The 11,734-nt window shown below is 37.7% G+C and overlaps 1 long non-coding RNA gene across 1 annotated transcript; it reads right to left on the bottom strand.

The window, feature by feature from the left end:
- Positions 1 to 877: 877 nt before the first annotated feature.
- Positions 878 to 3,859, bottom strand: LOC132638490 (uncharacterized). Its single transcript, XR_009581763.1, has 3 exons — positions 3,592 to 3,859; positions 2,286 to 2,338; positions 878 to 1,289 (listed from the first exon to the last, which is right to left on the bottom strand). It is a non-coding gene; the product is annotated as an uncharacterized LOC132638490 (long non-coding RNA).
- Between the last annotated feature and the right edge of the window lie 7,875 nt (positions 3,860 to 11,734).

Here is an 11,734-nt window from a genome sequence, read left to right as displayed (position 1 = left end):
CATAAACCCTTTCCAAATTCTTCTTTTTACCATATCGATATCGACTTCCTAATTACTATTACCATCGATTCGGTAGTCGACTTATTTCTCGAGGTCATCCATATTGGAAACTTAGTCAAATCCTATCCTTACTATTGACACAACCTTTCAAAACATATTACAAACCTATACCTCATTCTCTTTTTCTATTTCTCGGAAAATTTGGGCAGCGTTTTCTCTGTACTTCTTACTATCCCAAAGCCTGCACGCAGGAAATACCAACAATGCCTCACAGGGCCAACATTTATACGTATATATCATATCGTATCATAGCCACACAGAGCTCCCAATATCAACAACAATATAAAAATGATGAACATAACTCGTATGCCCTACTCAAACTGCACCAGTTATACTTTCTCTTTCAATTTTCAACTTTACATTTCAATCGCACTTCCATACCTTACTCGACATATACCTTTCGTACCTTTGCTTACCTGCGTACTTTGGAACTTCCAATATCGTCAAACACTTTCTTCTGTCGATGCCGTCCTTCAGCTGAAATCAAATGTTAGTATAAAGAATTTCATTTCCTATGACTGGGCTCTATCGCACGATCTGTGATATGAAAGAAAGGTAACATCCTAAATGCCCTGTAGCGTCCAGTTTATAGATGTGGTGCACAACACACCGATAAACAAGATTCTACTAGACACGGTCTGTAGACACTCCAAGGACGAACTGCTCTGATACCACTTCTGTCACGACCCAACCCCGTAGGCCGTGACTAGTGCCCGAATTGGACACTCATGTCACTTGTTAACTATAATCATTTATAACTAGTACGTCATGAACTTATTTGTATAAAAAGGTATGGTGTTTTTTTAAAGCTGTCAAAATATTTTTTTTTGTATGTCGTAGGCACCTGTCTCCTGAATAATTAAAATTTTTAAACAACAACATATATATATTCCTACGCAAGCCGACAAGGCTGCCACGATATGCAACATACCAAACATACATATATATGCAAGCCGACAAGGCTGCCATTACGAATGGGTACGCCCCAAACATATGTCATAATCATAAAACGCGTCAACAACCATAAACAGACCCACACAAATGTCCACAGACCTCTAAGAGTAATGACTGTATCATATGGCGGGACAGGGCCCCGCCGTACCCAAATAAACTCATATGAATTCAACATAAGGGAGTTATACCACAAGCTAGGCTCCGGAACAAAGGAGCAGTCAAAATAGCTGAATAAGTGTCCAAAGCTGGCGGATCTCCGAAATGAACGTCTGTACCTGCGGGCATGAACGCAGCCCCCCAAAGAAAGGGAGTCAGTACGGAATATGTACTGACCATGTAAAGCATGAAACATAGTGATAGACTCATACTGAGATAAGATGTATAGGACTCAATGCAACTAACAGAATTTCATAAAGACTTGCCTTTGAACATATTTCATCTGTATCATTCTCATATCAATGTCAATATAGTGTTTTGTAATCAAAGCTGCATAATCATTCTGTATATAACATGTATACGTGTCCTGGCCCTCTAGTGAGGGGCTCGGTAATTAAAATCATAGTATCATAAACATGCACATAGACGTGTCCCGGCCCTTTCGTAAGGGACTCGGTAATAAGGAATATATATGCCCTCCTGGCCACCATCTCCATATCATCATATCATCACATCATCATATCATCATATATATATAACGTGTCCCGGCCCTCTAGTGAGGGACTCGGTGAATATAGTCATAGCATCATAAACATAAACATATACGTGTCCCGGCCCTTTAATGAGGGACTCGGTAATAATATAGTAGATGTGCGCACGAGAACGTGTCCTGGCCCGGGACTCAGTGAAGGATATAGCGATAAGCACGAGCAGAATAATAAGCAACCACATATATGAAATGCATCTTTTGAGACTCAATAGATAAGCAACTAACCAGCTCTAAAGTATTGGGATAATAATCATATTCAATTCTTTTCAACTCTCATTATAAGCCATAGCAAGGAACGTTTCAGCTTTCATGTACATGTATCAATTTTCATGATGTAGCTTTTTAAAATCAAGTATACTTCTATTCATGCCATTCTTTTAAGAGTAGGAACTTCTATACATCATTCATTAGTCAATCATGTAGTAGGCTCGTGACAATAGCATTAAGGAAATATAGAATCATAAGTCATGCATGGAACTAGAGAATAGAATTTACCCCAAGGTTCATATCATTTCATACTTACGTCTAGGACATGCCAAGAAAAGAAGGAATAAGCTTTACATACCTTTAGCGTTTAGTCGTATTATAACTTGTACTTGCTGCCCAAAAACACTTATCCTATATCAAGACATCAAGAGCTACAATTAGTCTACGAGGGAATTCAATACGTACTTTAACGTCAACAATCCCTTTCAAACATTTAGACGACGTTTCGTTCGCATTCAAATCAACTACATACAACCACCCCAACATCAATAATCATATGTTCAATACCAATCCGGACAGCCCACATAACATTCCAAATAGCCCACATTCACAACATTCCATAACGATTCACATACGGCTACTACATTCTCAAGTTACTCCTAATAATCCGTAGCCTTAACGTTTTCGTGTAACAACTTTACAACAACCCAAACAACGTAAATACAATATATATTCTTAACTATCATTAGTATTTCCAATTTAAAGAATACAACATGTCCAAAATAGTTCCTAACCACAACACGCCCAAAACAGTCCCTAACCAATCAACACGCCCAAAACAGTCCCTAACCAACAACATAAAGGTGCCCGGAATTCTTGCAAACGTTTACGAACATACCAAGCAAACCACATATGATTCTTACACATTATTTCATGTCTTCATTTCATATAATTTCAGTAAAATACGACCAGCAGTCACAAGATAAATATATCACCAAATTCGTACGCAAATAGCTACATTGTCGACACTAAAACCTTACAACGACAACAACATGTTTAATGACATTACTTTCATGATCCTTGGAACTGTTTTAGCATCATTTACATTCTTATAACAGCCCACAATTCATTCCAATTTCGACCTGAATCATTGCACTTCACTTTCACTAAACGTTCACAACAACAATCAACACTCAACACATACAAATTCACCTCTAGCACTAAAACAGTCCACTGTTTTGGACTGCTTATATGCTTCAACATAATTCATTTCTTTAACACCTTAATTCACATATTCAACATGCACACAATACACCACAATGTCCATAACAACAACAATCAAAATGTGACACAAAACAGTCCACAAATTCCTCTAAAACAGCCCCCTCACACGGCTTCAACACAACTACAACAACTTCATGATTTTCATTCATTTATCCATACTACAACACATTCAATCCATTTCCAATACATGTACAAGAATATTAAGCATCATTTCACCTAAGTTTATAGCACACAACCCACTTCAACTTCAACAACAACAGTCCCTAACTTACGATAACATCTAAGTCCATATATCGCTTGTATATCAACGTTTCCTCCATGTATACACCATATTAAACCTTTAATCCAAATTAATAACATGAGTTGGAGGTTGAAATTACCTTTAACAATCAGAATCTTCAAGAATCTTGTTCCTCTTTCCAGCTTCTTGCTTACAACACAAGGAAAACTTAGGCTACAACTTCTCTTTAACTAATATCATGTCAAGGGTCTAGGATTTAGCTTATATGATGGCTCAATTAGAAAGGGGGTTTGGGAGAGAAAATAAGGGTTCTTGGATCTGTTTAAGTCGTGTGAAGTGATATAGGGAAAAGTGGTGGCTTATATATTAAGTTTAATGGGCCTCATGGGCCGAAATATGAGTGTTTGGGTCGGGTCCAAACTTGCTGCCCTGCCAGCCCAAATTGAATCGTCCATATCTCCTTATCCCGATATCATTTTGATGAGCGGTTTGTTGCGTTGGAAACTAGACTCGATGAATTTAATTTTAGGCTTTTGAAACACCTTACAACTCCTCATATGCTAGGAGATATGCCTCCTACAATATAGGCTAAAATCGGGTCCGAAATTTTTACTGAAGTTGTTCCGATTCATTTCGTTTAACTTCTAATCCTCTTCCAACCTCATGTAACCTCTTATACATACATATACACACTCATATACATACTCATAACATGATTTCAAATCCTTTAGGTTACCATGTCACCTCGGGATACTTAAGGCAACCATATATATAACGATATTCTTACTAACTCGACTAACTTTCCTTGAGCCTTCATAACTCATTTTTTTCTTGTTTTACTTCAAGTAGCACGGATTATTATGGAGTGTAACATCTACACTACTTATTTTACCTATCTCATGTATATGGTTGATGTATACCATCTTAGGACATCGATTCAGCTTTCAACTTATTCTAAATTTTGGATTGGTTTAATCCTCAATCCTCTTTTTAGGTACTGTTCCAACCTAGATTAAGGCCAACTTAAACTCAATTTATTCAAATATTCAACACTGGAAGCAAGCTCACAACAATCAAGCCCTCATATGGGCCCAACTCAGCCATCACCAGGTTCTGAATGCCTCTTAATAATAATACTCAATAAGATGCCAAGTCACTTAGTCAAAACCAAACACCATAATATCCAACATTAGAAACAGCATAGAAGAGTACTGGCTTAACCAAATGAGGACAGACCACAGATGGCTATTTGCATCCTAACCACTCACCTAACACACCAGAGGTGTGTAAGAGAGTGATGAACCAATAAGCCAAGACACAAAGAGTATAGAACTCAGCAGTTTAGACAGCATAGAGTTAATCTCAATGGCACAAGACTTATCATATTTGAATAAACAAACATAATAGAGGGATGACCCTTTTCACTTCAAACCTTTCCAAACAAAATAGGCAATGGGGTATGCAAACAAAGTATAATGCCTTCCAAGCTATAGTTGTTTTTTAAAAGTGAAATTTGTATCTTTTTTTACCTTTAGCAGAGTCTTAAAAAAAAGAATGGGAAACACAAAGAACTCCAAGCAGATCATATGATTTTGGACTTAGTATTTAATTTCAATACGAGACTTAATACCAAACCTTCAGCCTAACTAAATCCCTCATTGTTTCCATAAATCAACAACCTCAAAATGGACAGACTCTCTTTTAATTATACAGCCTATTTGGGCAGTATCAGTTTCATTTTTTATTCCCTCCCTCTGGTCTGATGATTGGAGTGAAAGATCAAGGATATATATATGGTAAAACGCATCCTATTGACCTTTAAGGCATGCCATGGCACCTTTTATTTGGAGGAAAGATACCATGAGCCAAGTTATACTTAGCCCTTTTCAATCCTCTCCTCAAGGTGCCTTTAAAAGGCTTCCTCAGGTCAAGTGACTCATAGTTTGTCCACATACACTTATGGCCTTGTCATTTCATCATTAAACCAATCCCAAAGCTTAACTAGTGATGATGTGGTTAGTATTTTCAATCAACTTAACCTAGACTTCTAATCTTGAAGTTGGTTTTAATCTCTTTTGATCATGACATAGTTAAAAAAAACACACACACATATACATCCATTTTTTCAAGGTTGATTTTAAGATGGCACAAATCAGGACTGGACCACAACAACATATTTCATCCTCAAAGAAGACCAAACATCACCATCAATCTCATCTTTGACTATGTTCACTAAATTTTTAACATTTCTACACATCACTTTATAAAAGAACACCAAACAGTTGACATAAAGAGGGCCTAGATAAGCTCACATCAAACTTCTTTTCCCCTTTCCTTATTTACATCTTTTAGCCTTAAATTATTAGGTGATTAGTCCTGGAGAGGTATCATGGATACAAACAACATATAGAAATTTCTTGTTAACCTGTTTAGCTTTTCAAATCCCTTCTTGATATCATTCATGCAGATTTCTAGCATTATATGTTCAAACTCAAACTAAACCTCAATTACAAAACTCAAGTAATTCAAATTCTTTTTCTTGATTAACCATTTCAAAAACCAGAAAGCATATTAGGACTCAGAGACCCATTCAGTGTTGCTAGTTTTTTTTAAGACTTAGGCATGAACAAGATGTAGAGGATGGCAAGGTCTTGTGATATAGACAACAGGAATAGCCCCTATTCATATATACAGTTATCTCATGTAATTAGCATGGTATGATCTAGGTGTTCTAGCTTGGCCTAAGTGATGCTATAGCTTCATAAGCCTATGTTAACCTTCAAATGAATTGTTCATAGCCAAAGGTCAATTCAAAATCCTTCCATTCCCAGTTTCAATATAAGCTTAGGAGCCTCAAATTAGAAACTTCTACCTAGTTAAGCCAATTACTCTTTAAGACTGTTTCAAACAAGTCTTCACAGATTCATTTAAGCTAAGATATTAGAGCTTATAACTAAGTATAACCTTATCAATGATCAAAATAAATATTAGTTCTTTAAAAAAGATATTCAAGGCGGGATGGGGTGGGGGGGTATTTAACCTTAACAAGATGTTCAGAACATAACATTTAGCAACCAACAGTCGATTAGAACACATTACTCCATTGAACAAGTTAGAGACTAAGCAAGATAGCATTAAGCAGCAAAAACATGAGCTAACTAATAATATATTACTACACTAAACACCATTAGACTTAAATAAAAATAGAAATTTAAAGCAAAGCAAAAACAAGATAGTAAATTACCTTTTTTAAACGCAGCCAGAGAATAATTGATTTGAAAGCCTTTGTGCTTTTTCTCCTGAACTCAACCACCATACAAGAAAATAAAATAAAAAATTTTAAATTTGAAAACTCAATCTGTAACAGTTAAGTGCAAAATTTTACTAATAGCTTTTAAAAATTCGAGTCAAAGTCTCAAAATAAAGCTTTTCATCTCTTCCAAAACATGTCCTCTTTGAGAAATGGGGTTCTATTTATGGAACCCCAAAATTCATCCTAAAACCTACACTACCGATGTGGGACTAGCAATTTTTTCAGAAAATTAAGCTTGTGCTCGAAATGAACAATCCAGATCAAAGCAAAACCAACATGGATGACTCGATTTTACTTTTTCCCCTTGATCTAGTTGACCCTCAAAGGAACCAATGAGAGTCAAGGGTTCAACATGGTAAAACAAAAACTAATTAATGCATATGTAGATGATTCAGACGAAAAAATCAAGAAAAAGAGAGTGTATTTTACCTTTAGGTAGTGTTTGGTGAGAGATGGTGGAGAGAAGACGAGATAGCATTAAATGCTACCCGTTTTTGGCATGCAAGGACTAGCTAGTGACTATGACGCCTAGGATTCTGCCACTTCTGGCAAAGAAGTGGCAGAGGAGAGAGAAGTGAAGCGAGGCGGCGGCTATTAGGGTTTAGGGTCAGAGAGTAGAGAGATGAGAGAGGAGGGGGTGTGTTTGGTATGAATGAAATATTTTTAAGGGTATTATCCCCACCTTATCTGATTTTGTTTTGGGTCGGGTCAATCCATCTCATTGGACTCGGCCTAGTTCGAATTTTTAGAAAGAAATGGGGCCTCTTCTACACGTATACTATACATTTATAGATATGTATATTAGGTGTGTATAGGTATATGAAGGGGAAGATGGGTGAAGAAAACAATGGGCAAAATTGAAACATCGATTATTGACCATAACACTTTAATTATAACAAATTTAGGACATAATTATCCTAGCTACTAATTAATTTAAAAGTGCGGGCAATTAGGCAAATGGGCTTAATTTGCAAATATGACCTTAATTGGTTTAATCCTAAGTTTTTATTTCAATTATTGCCATATTTAGCAGATTAAAAATTAAATTACATTAATGGCCTTAATTAATTTGAACCAATGGATTTGTTTATTTCAATCAAAGGCTCGAGGAGGCTAAATTTTGTAAGAATGACCCTAATTTCCTTAAACCATGAATTGATTAATTCAATTATGGTCATAACTAAAACAAGTAAACAATTAAAACTCAATTTGCAATAATAATCCTCTAATTGTGTCACGACCTAGCCAGTGGGCCATGACGGGTACCCGGAGCGGACTACCGAGCACCACTCATCATCATACCCAATCTGTACACACCCAATCACCAAAACAATACATATATATATATACATAAGCCCTCGCGGCTGTAAAAGGATACATATAACAATATACATTGGGGCGATCATAAGCGTCTACTACCCACACATATCTATCTATGCACCTGTAACTAGAGTACTGAACATAAGGACGGGACAGGAGCCCTTCGTGCCCGAATATATATATACACAAAAGAATATATCAGAAACTGCACCTCCGGAGTGGGGAAGTGCTCCCGTGCAAGCTGATCTGCCTCCTAAGGATCTGCACCGTCCCCCTGTCTACCTGTGGGCATGAACACAACGTCTAAAAAGAAAAGGACGTCAGTACGAACAATGTACTGAGTATGTAAGGCATATATGATAATATAATAAGGAAACATAGAAATCATAAGAAGAAAACGTAACTGTAGCTGCCTCTTGAGGCGGAATTATGCATGCTCACTTTTACCTTTCAAACATATCACATATACATACATAATCAGTCTGAATCAGTAACATCATTAGCCCGTGTCCAGGGTAATCATCTCACGCCGCCTACTAGTGGTGTCATGTCCGGCCAACTAGGCACGGTGTTATCATATGCCGCCCGCCTTAGCGGTGTCATGCCTGGCCGTCTAGGCACGGTGTAATCATACACATGTACTTATCATGAAGCGTGCATAAGCGCTCAAATAAATGTTGTCCTCTATCAGAGTGACGAAAGGTCAGGAACCTCCGATTACATTATGGAGCATCATCATCGCTATGCCTCGCCTTGAAAGAGCTAGTATTATGAGGTGAGGCAACAACAAGGAATAACATCAATGAATCGTAAACATAGGATTCTCAAGCTCATGAAGGCATCATTATCATCATCACCAACATAGAACATATCTCATAAGAAGCCCTTAAGGATCTTTAACTTTCATCTTTAGAGATGTAAGAACGTCATGGGAATATAGGGGGGAAAATTCATAAAGTAAGAGTCATTCCTTTGAAAGAAGGGGAATAGCCTCACATACTTGAACATCTCCTCAACTTTATCGTCTAATTGCTTGCCTTTCAAGCTCGCGATTCTACCTCCAAAAGAATTTGTACTAAGATTAGACAATCGAAAACATGCTTAAGCTTAAGCTAAAACAACTAAGAGCTAATGAAGATTTGGCGACATTTTCTTAGTTTCGGCAACTGCCTCCATGAAATAAGATAACCCTCAAACATCAATAAGAACACTCATGATAACATAATCAATAGATTCTTTAAGTTAAACATTGTTTGCTTCCTAAATCCACCTTCAAGATCATCCATAACCATACCTCTATTACAACATCGTATTCATTCTCATAAAATACTCCTTTAATATCAATCGTATCATTCACCATAAGTTTGTGCTCATAACATGTCAAGAACTATTATTCAAGTTAAGTCATTAATCAAGAGTATCACTATTTCCATATTTGTACTCCCTATTCTCCTCCCTTCCATAATCCAAGTCTTTTAACCTCTAAATAATCTTATTAACATGAATTGTACATCAAACCTACCTTTGATGATGTAGGAATGGACTTTGAATGGAATTACTTCACTTGGAGAAAGCCCTACTTCAACACCAAAGAAATTCTTCGTTTCCACAAACCCTAGAGAGTATCGTTGCACTTGATTCTAAAAATTCTTGGTGTTTACTCCTTGATTTCCCTTGGATATATGATGATATGATGAAAGAATTTTTCTAGAACCTTCAAGACTTAGAGAGAGACAGAGATCTGAAAATTTGGAGCTCAACTCATATATTTATAGCTAAAACTGGAAAGTTTCAGAGAAGCGGTTCGACGAGCGGGTCGACGGTCCGTCGACCTGCTTCTACAGATCAGAAGTTGCGGAGTCCTATTGACGGTGCAGATCAACGGCCCGTTGACGTGTCACGGTCTGTCGACGTATCTCGTCGATCTTCTTCTGCAGATCAGGATTTTTTCAGAACATAGTGACGGTGCATATTGATAGTCCGTCTACATGATCGATGGTCCGTTGATAATGTCTGATGTTTGTAGGCTTCCCTGAATCTGCTCAGCCTGCGTCGGTTCAATTCGTTAATCTTCTAATCCTGTAATAGGCCTGGAATACCTATTAGTGCCTCCATACGCAGGGTAAAAATACTTAGCATGTCAATACTCGAGTACAAATCTCCATTTCAAGGCATGCTCAACTAGGGAGCTGTAAGTTTTTCCAACAATGAAAACGAGAGGTGTAACATTCTCCCCCCTTAAAAACAATCATCATCGAATGTTGAGTTCTCGGGGATTCTACAGAAATTTTGTCAGAGTTTCCCCTGCAATATGGTACTACCATCCTGTCACAACACCCAAAATAATATCGCCTCCTAGGGCTACAATAGCAATAGCCAAAAGACATGGCCACACACGACCCAAAAGCAAATAGAGAAGCATTTCATACCTAGAGATAATGACGTCTCATCTTCAATCTCTTCAGGGGAAGGAAATAAATGCGGATATTTAAACTTCATGTCTTCTTCCACTTCCCAAGTCATTTCCTCTCGGTTATTGTTTCTCCACAAAACCTTAACCGAGGCTACCTCTTTATTTCTAAGCCTCCGTACTTGCCTATCTAGTATGGCAATGGGCACCTCTTCATAAGCCAATTTCTCGGTAACTTGTACATCATCTACTGGCACGACTCTGGAAGGGACTCTGACACATTTACGGAGCATCGACACATGAAAAACTGGATGAACTGGCTCAAGTTCTGAAGGTAAGTCCAGCTCATAAGCCATTTGGCCCACCTTGCGTACAATGTTATAAGGTCCGATATATCGTGGACTAAGATTGCCTTTCTTGCCGCATCTCATTACTCCTTTCATCGGCGACACTTTTAAGAACACCCAATCACTAATTTGAAATTCCAAGTTCCGTCGGCGATTATCTGCATAAGATTTTCGGCGACTTTGAGCTGTCAATAATGGGTCTCGGATAAGTTTGACTTTTTCCATTGCTTGCTGAATCAATTTTGGACCTATCAGATGGGCTTCTCCGACTTCAACCACCCAATTAGCGATCTACATTTCCTTCCATACAGAGCTTCATACGGAGTCATCTGGATGCTAGAATGGTAGCTGTTGTTGTAGGCAAACTCAATAAGTGGCAATTGATCATCCCAATTGCCTCCAAAATCTAATAAACATGCCTGCAACATGTCTTTCAAGGTCTGAATAGTGCGTTCAGCTTGTCCATCAGTATGTGGATGAAATGCCGTGCTAAGCCTCACTTGAGTTCCCATACCTTCCTGAGAGGATTTCCAGAATTTAACAGTAAATTGTGCTCCTCTATCTATGATAATGGATACTGGAATACCATGAAGTCGCACTATTTCTTTAAGATACAATCTTGCATAATCTTCTGCGGAATGTGTGGTTCTGACCGGAAGAAAATGAGCTGATTTCGTGAGTCTGTCAACAATCACCCATATGAAGTCATACTTGCGTCGGGAACGAGGCAAACTTACATTTAAATACATATTGATCACTTCCTACTTCCAGGTTGGAATTTCTATAGCTTGTAACAATCCTACTGGGTTTTGACACTGAGCTACAAATTCTGCTATATCCTGCTTCATTCCATCCCACCAATACATTAGCTTAAGATCATGGTACATCTTGG

This window comes from Lycium barbarum, chromosome 4 (assembly GCF_019175385.1).
Source record: "Lycium barbarum isolate Lr01 chromosome 4, ASM1917538v2, whole genome shotgun sequence".
Taxonomy (NCBI): domain Eukaryota; kingdom Viridiplantae; phylum Streptophyta; class Magnoliopsida; order Solanales; family Solanaceae; genus Lycium; species Lycium barbarum.
Note: the sequence above shows the minus strand (reverse complement) of the source record. Positions and strands in the feature narration are given on the sequence as shown.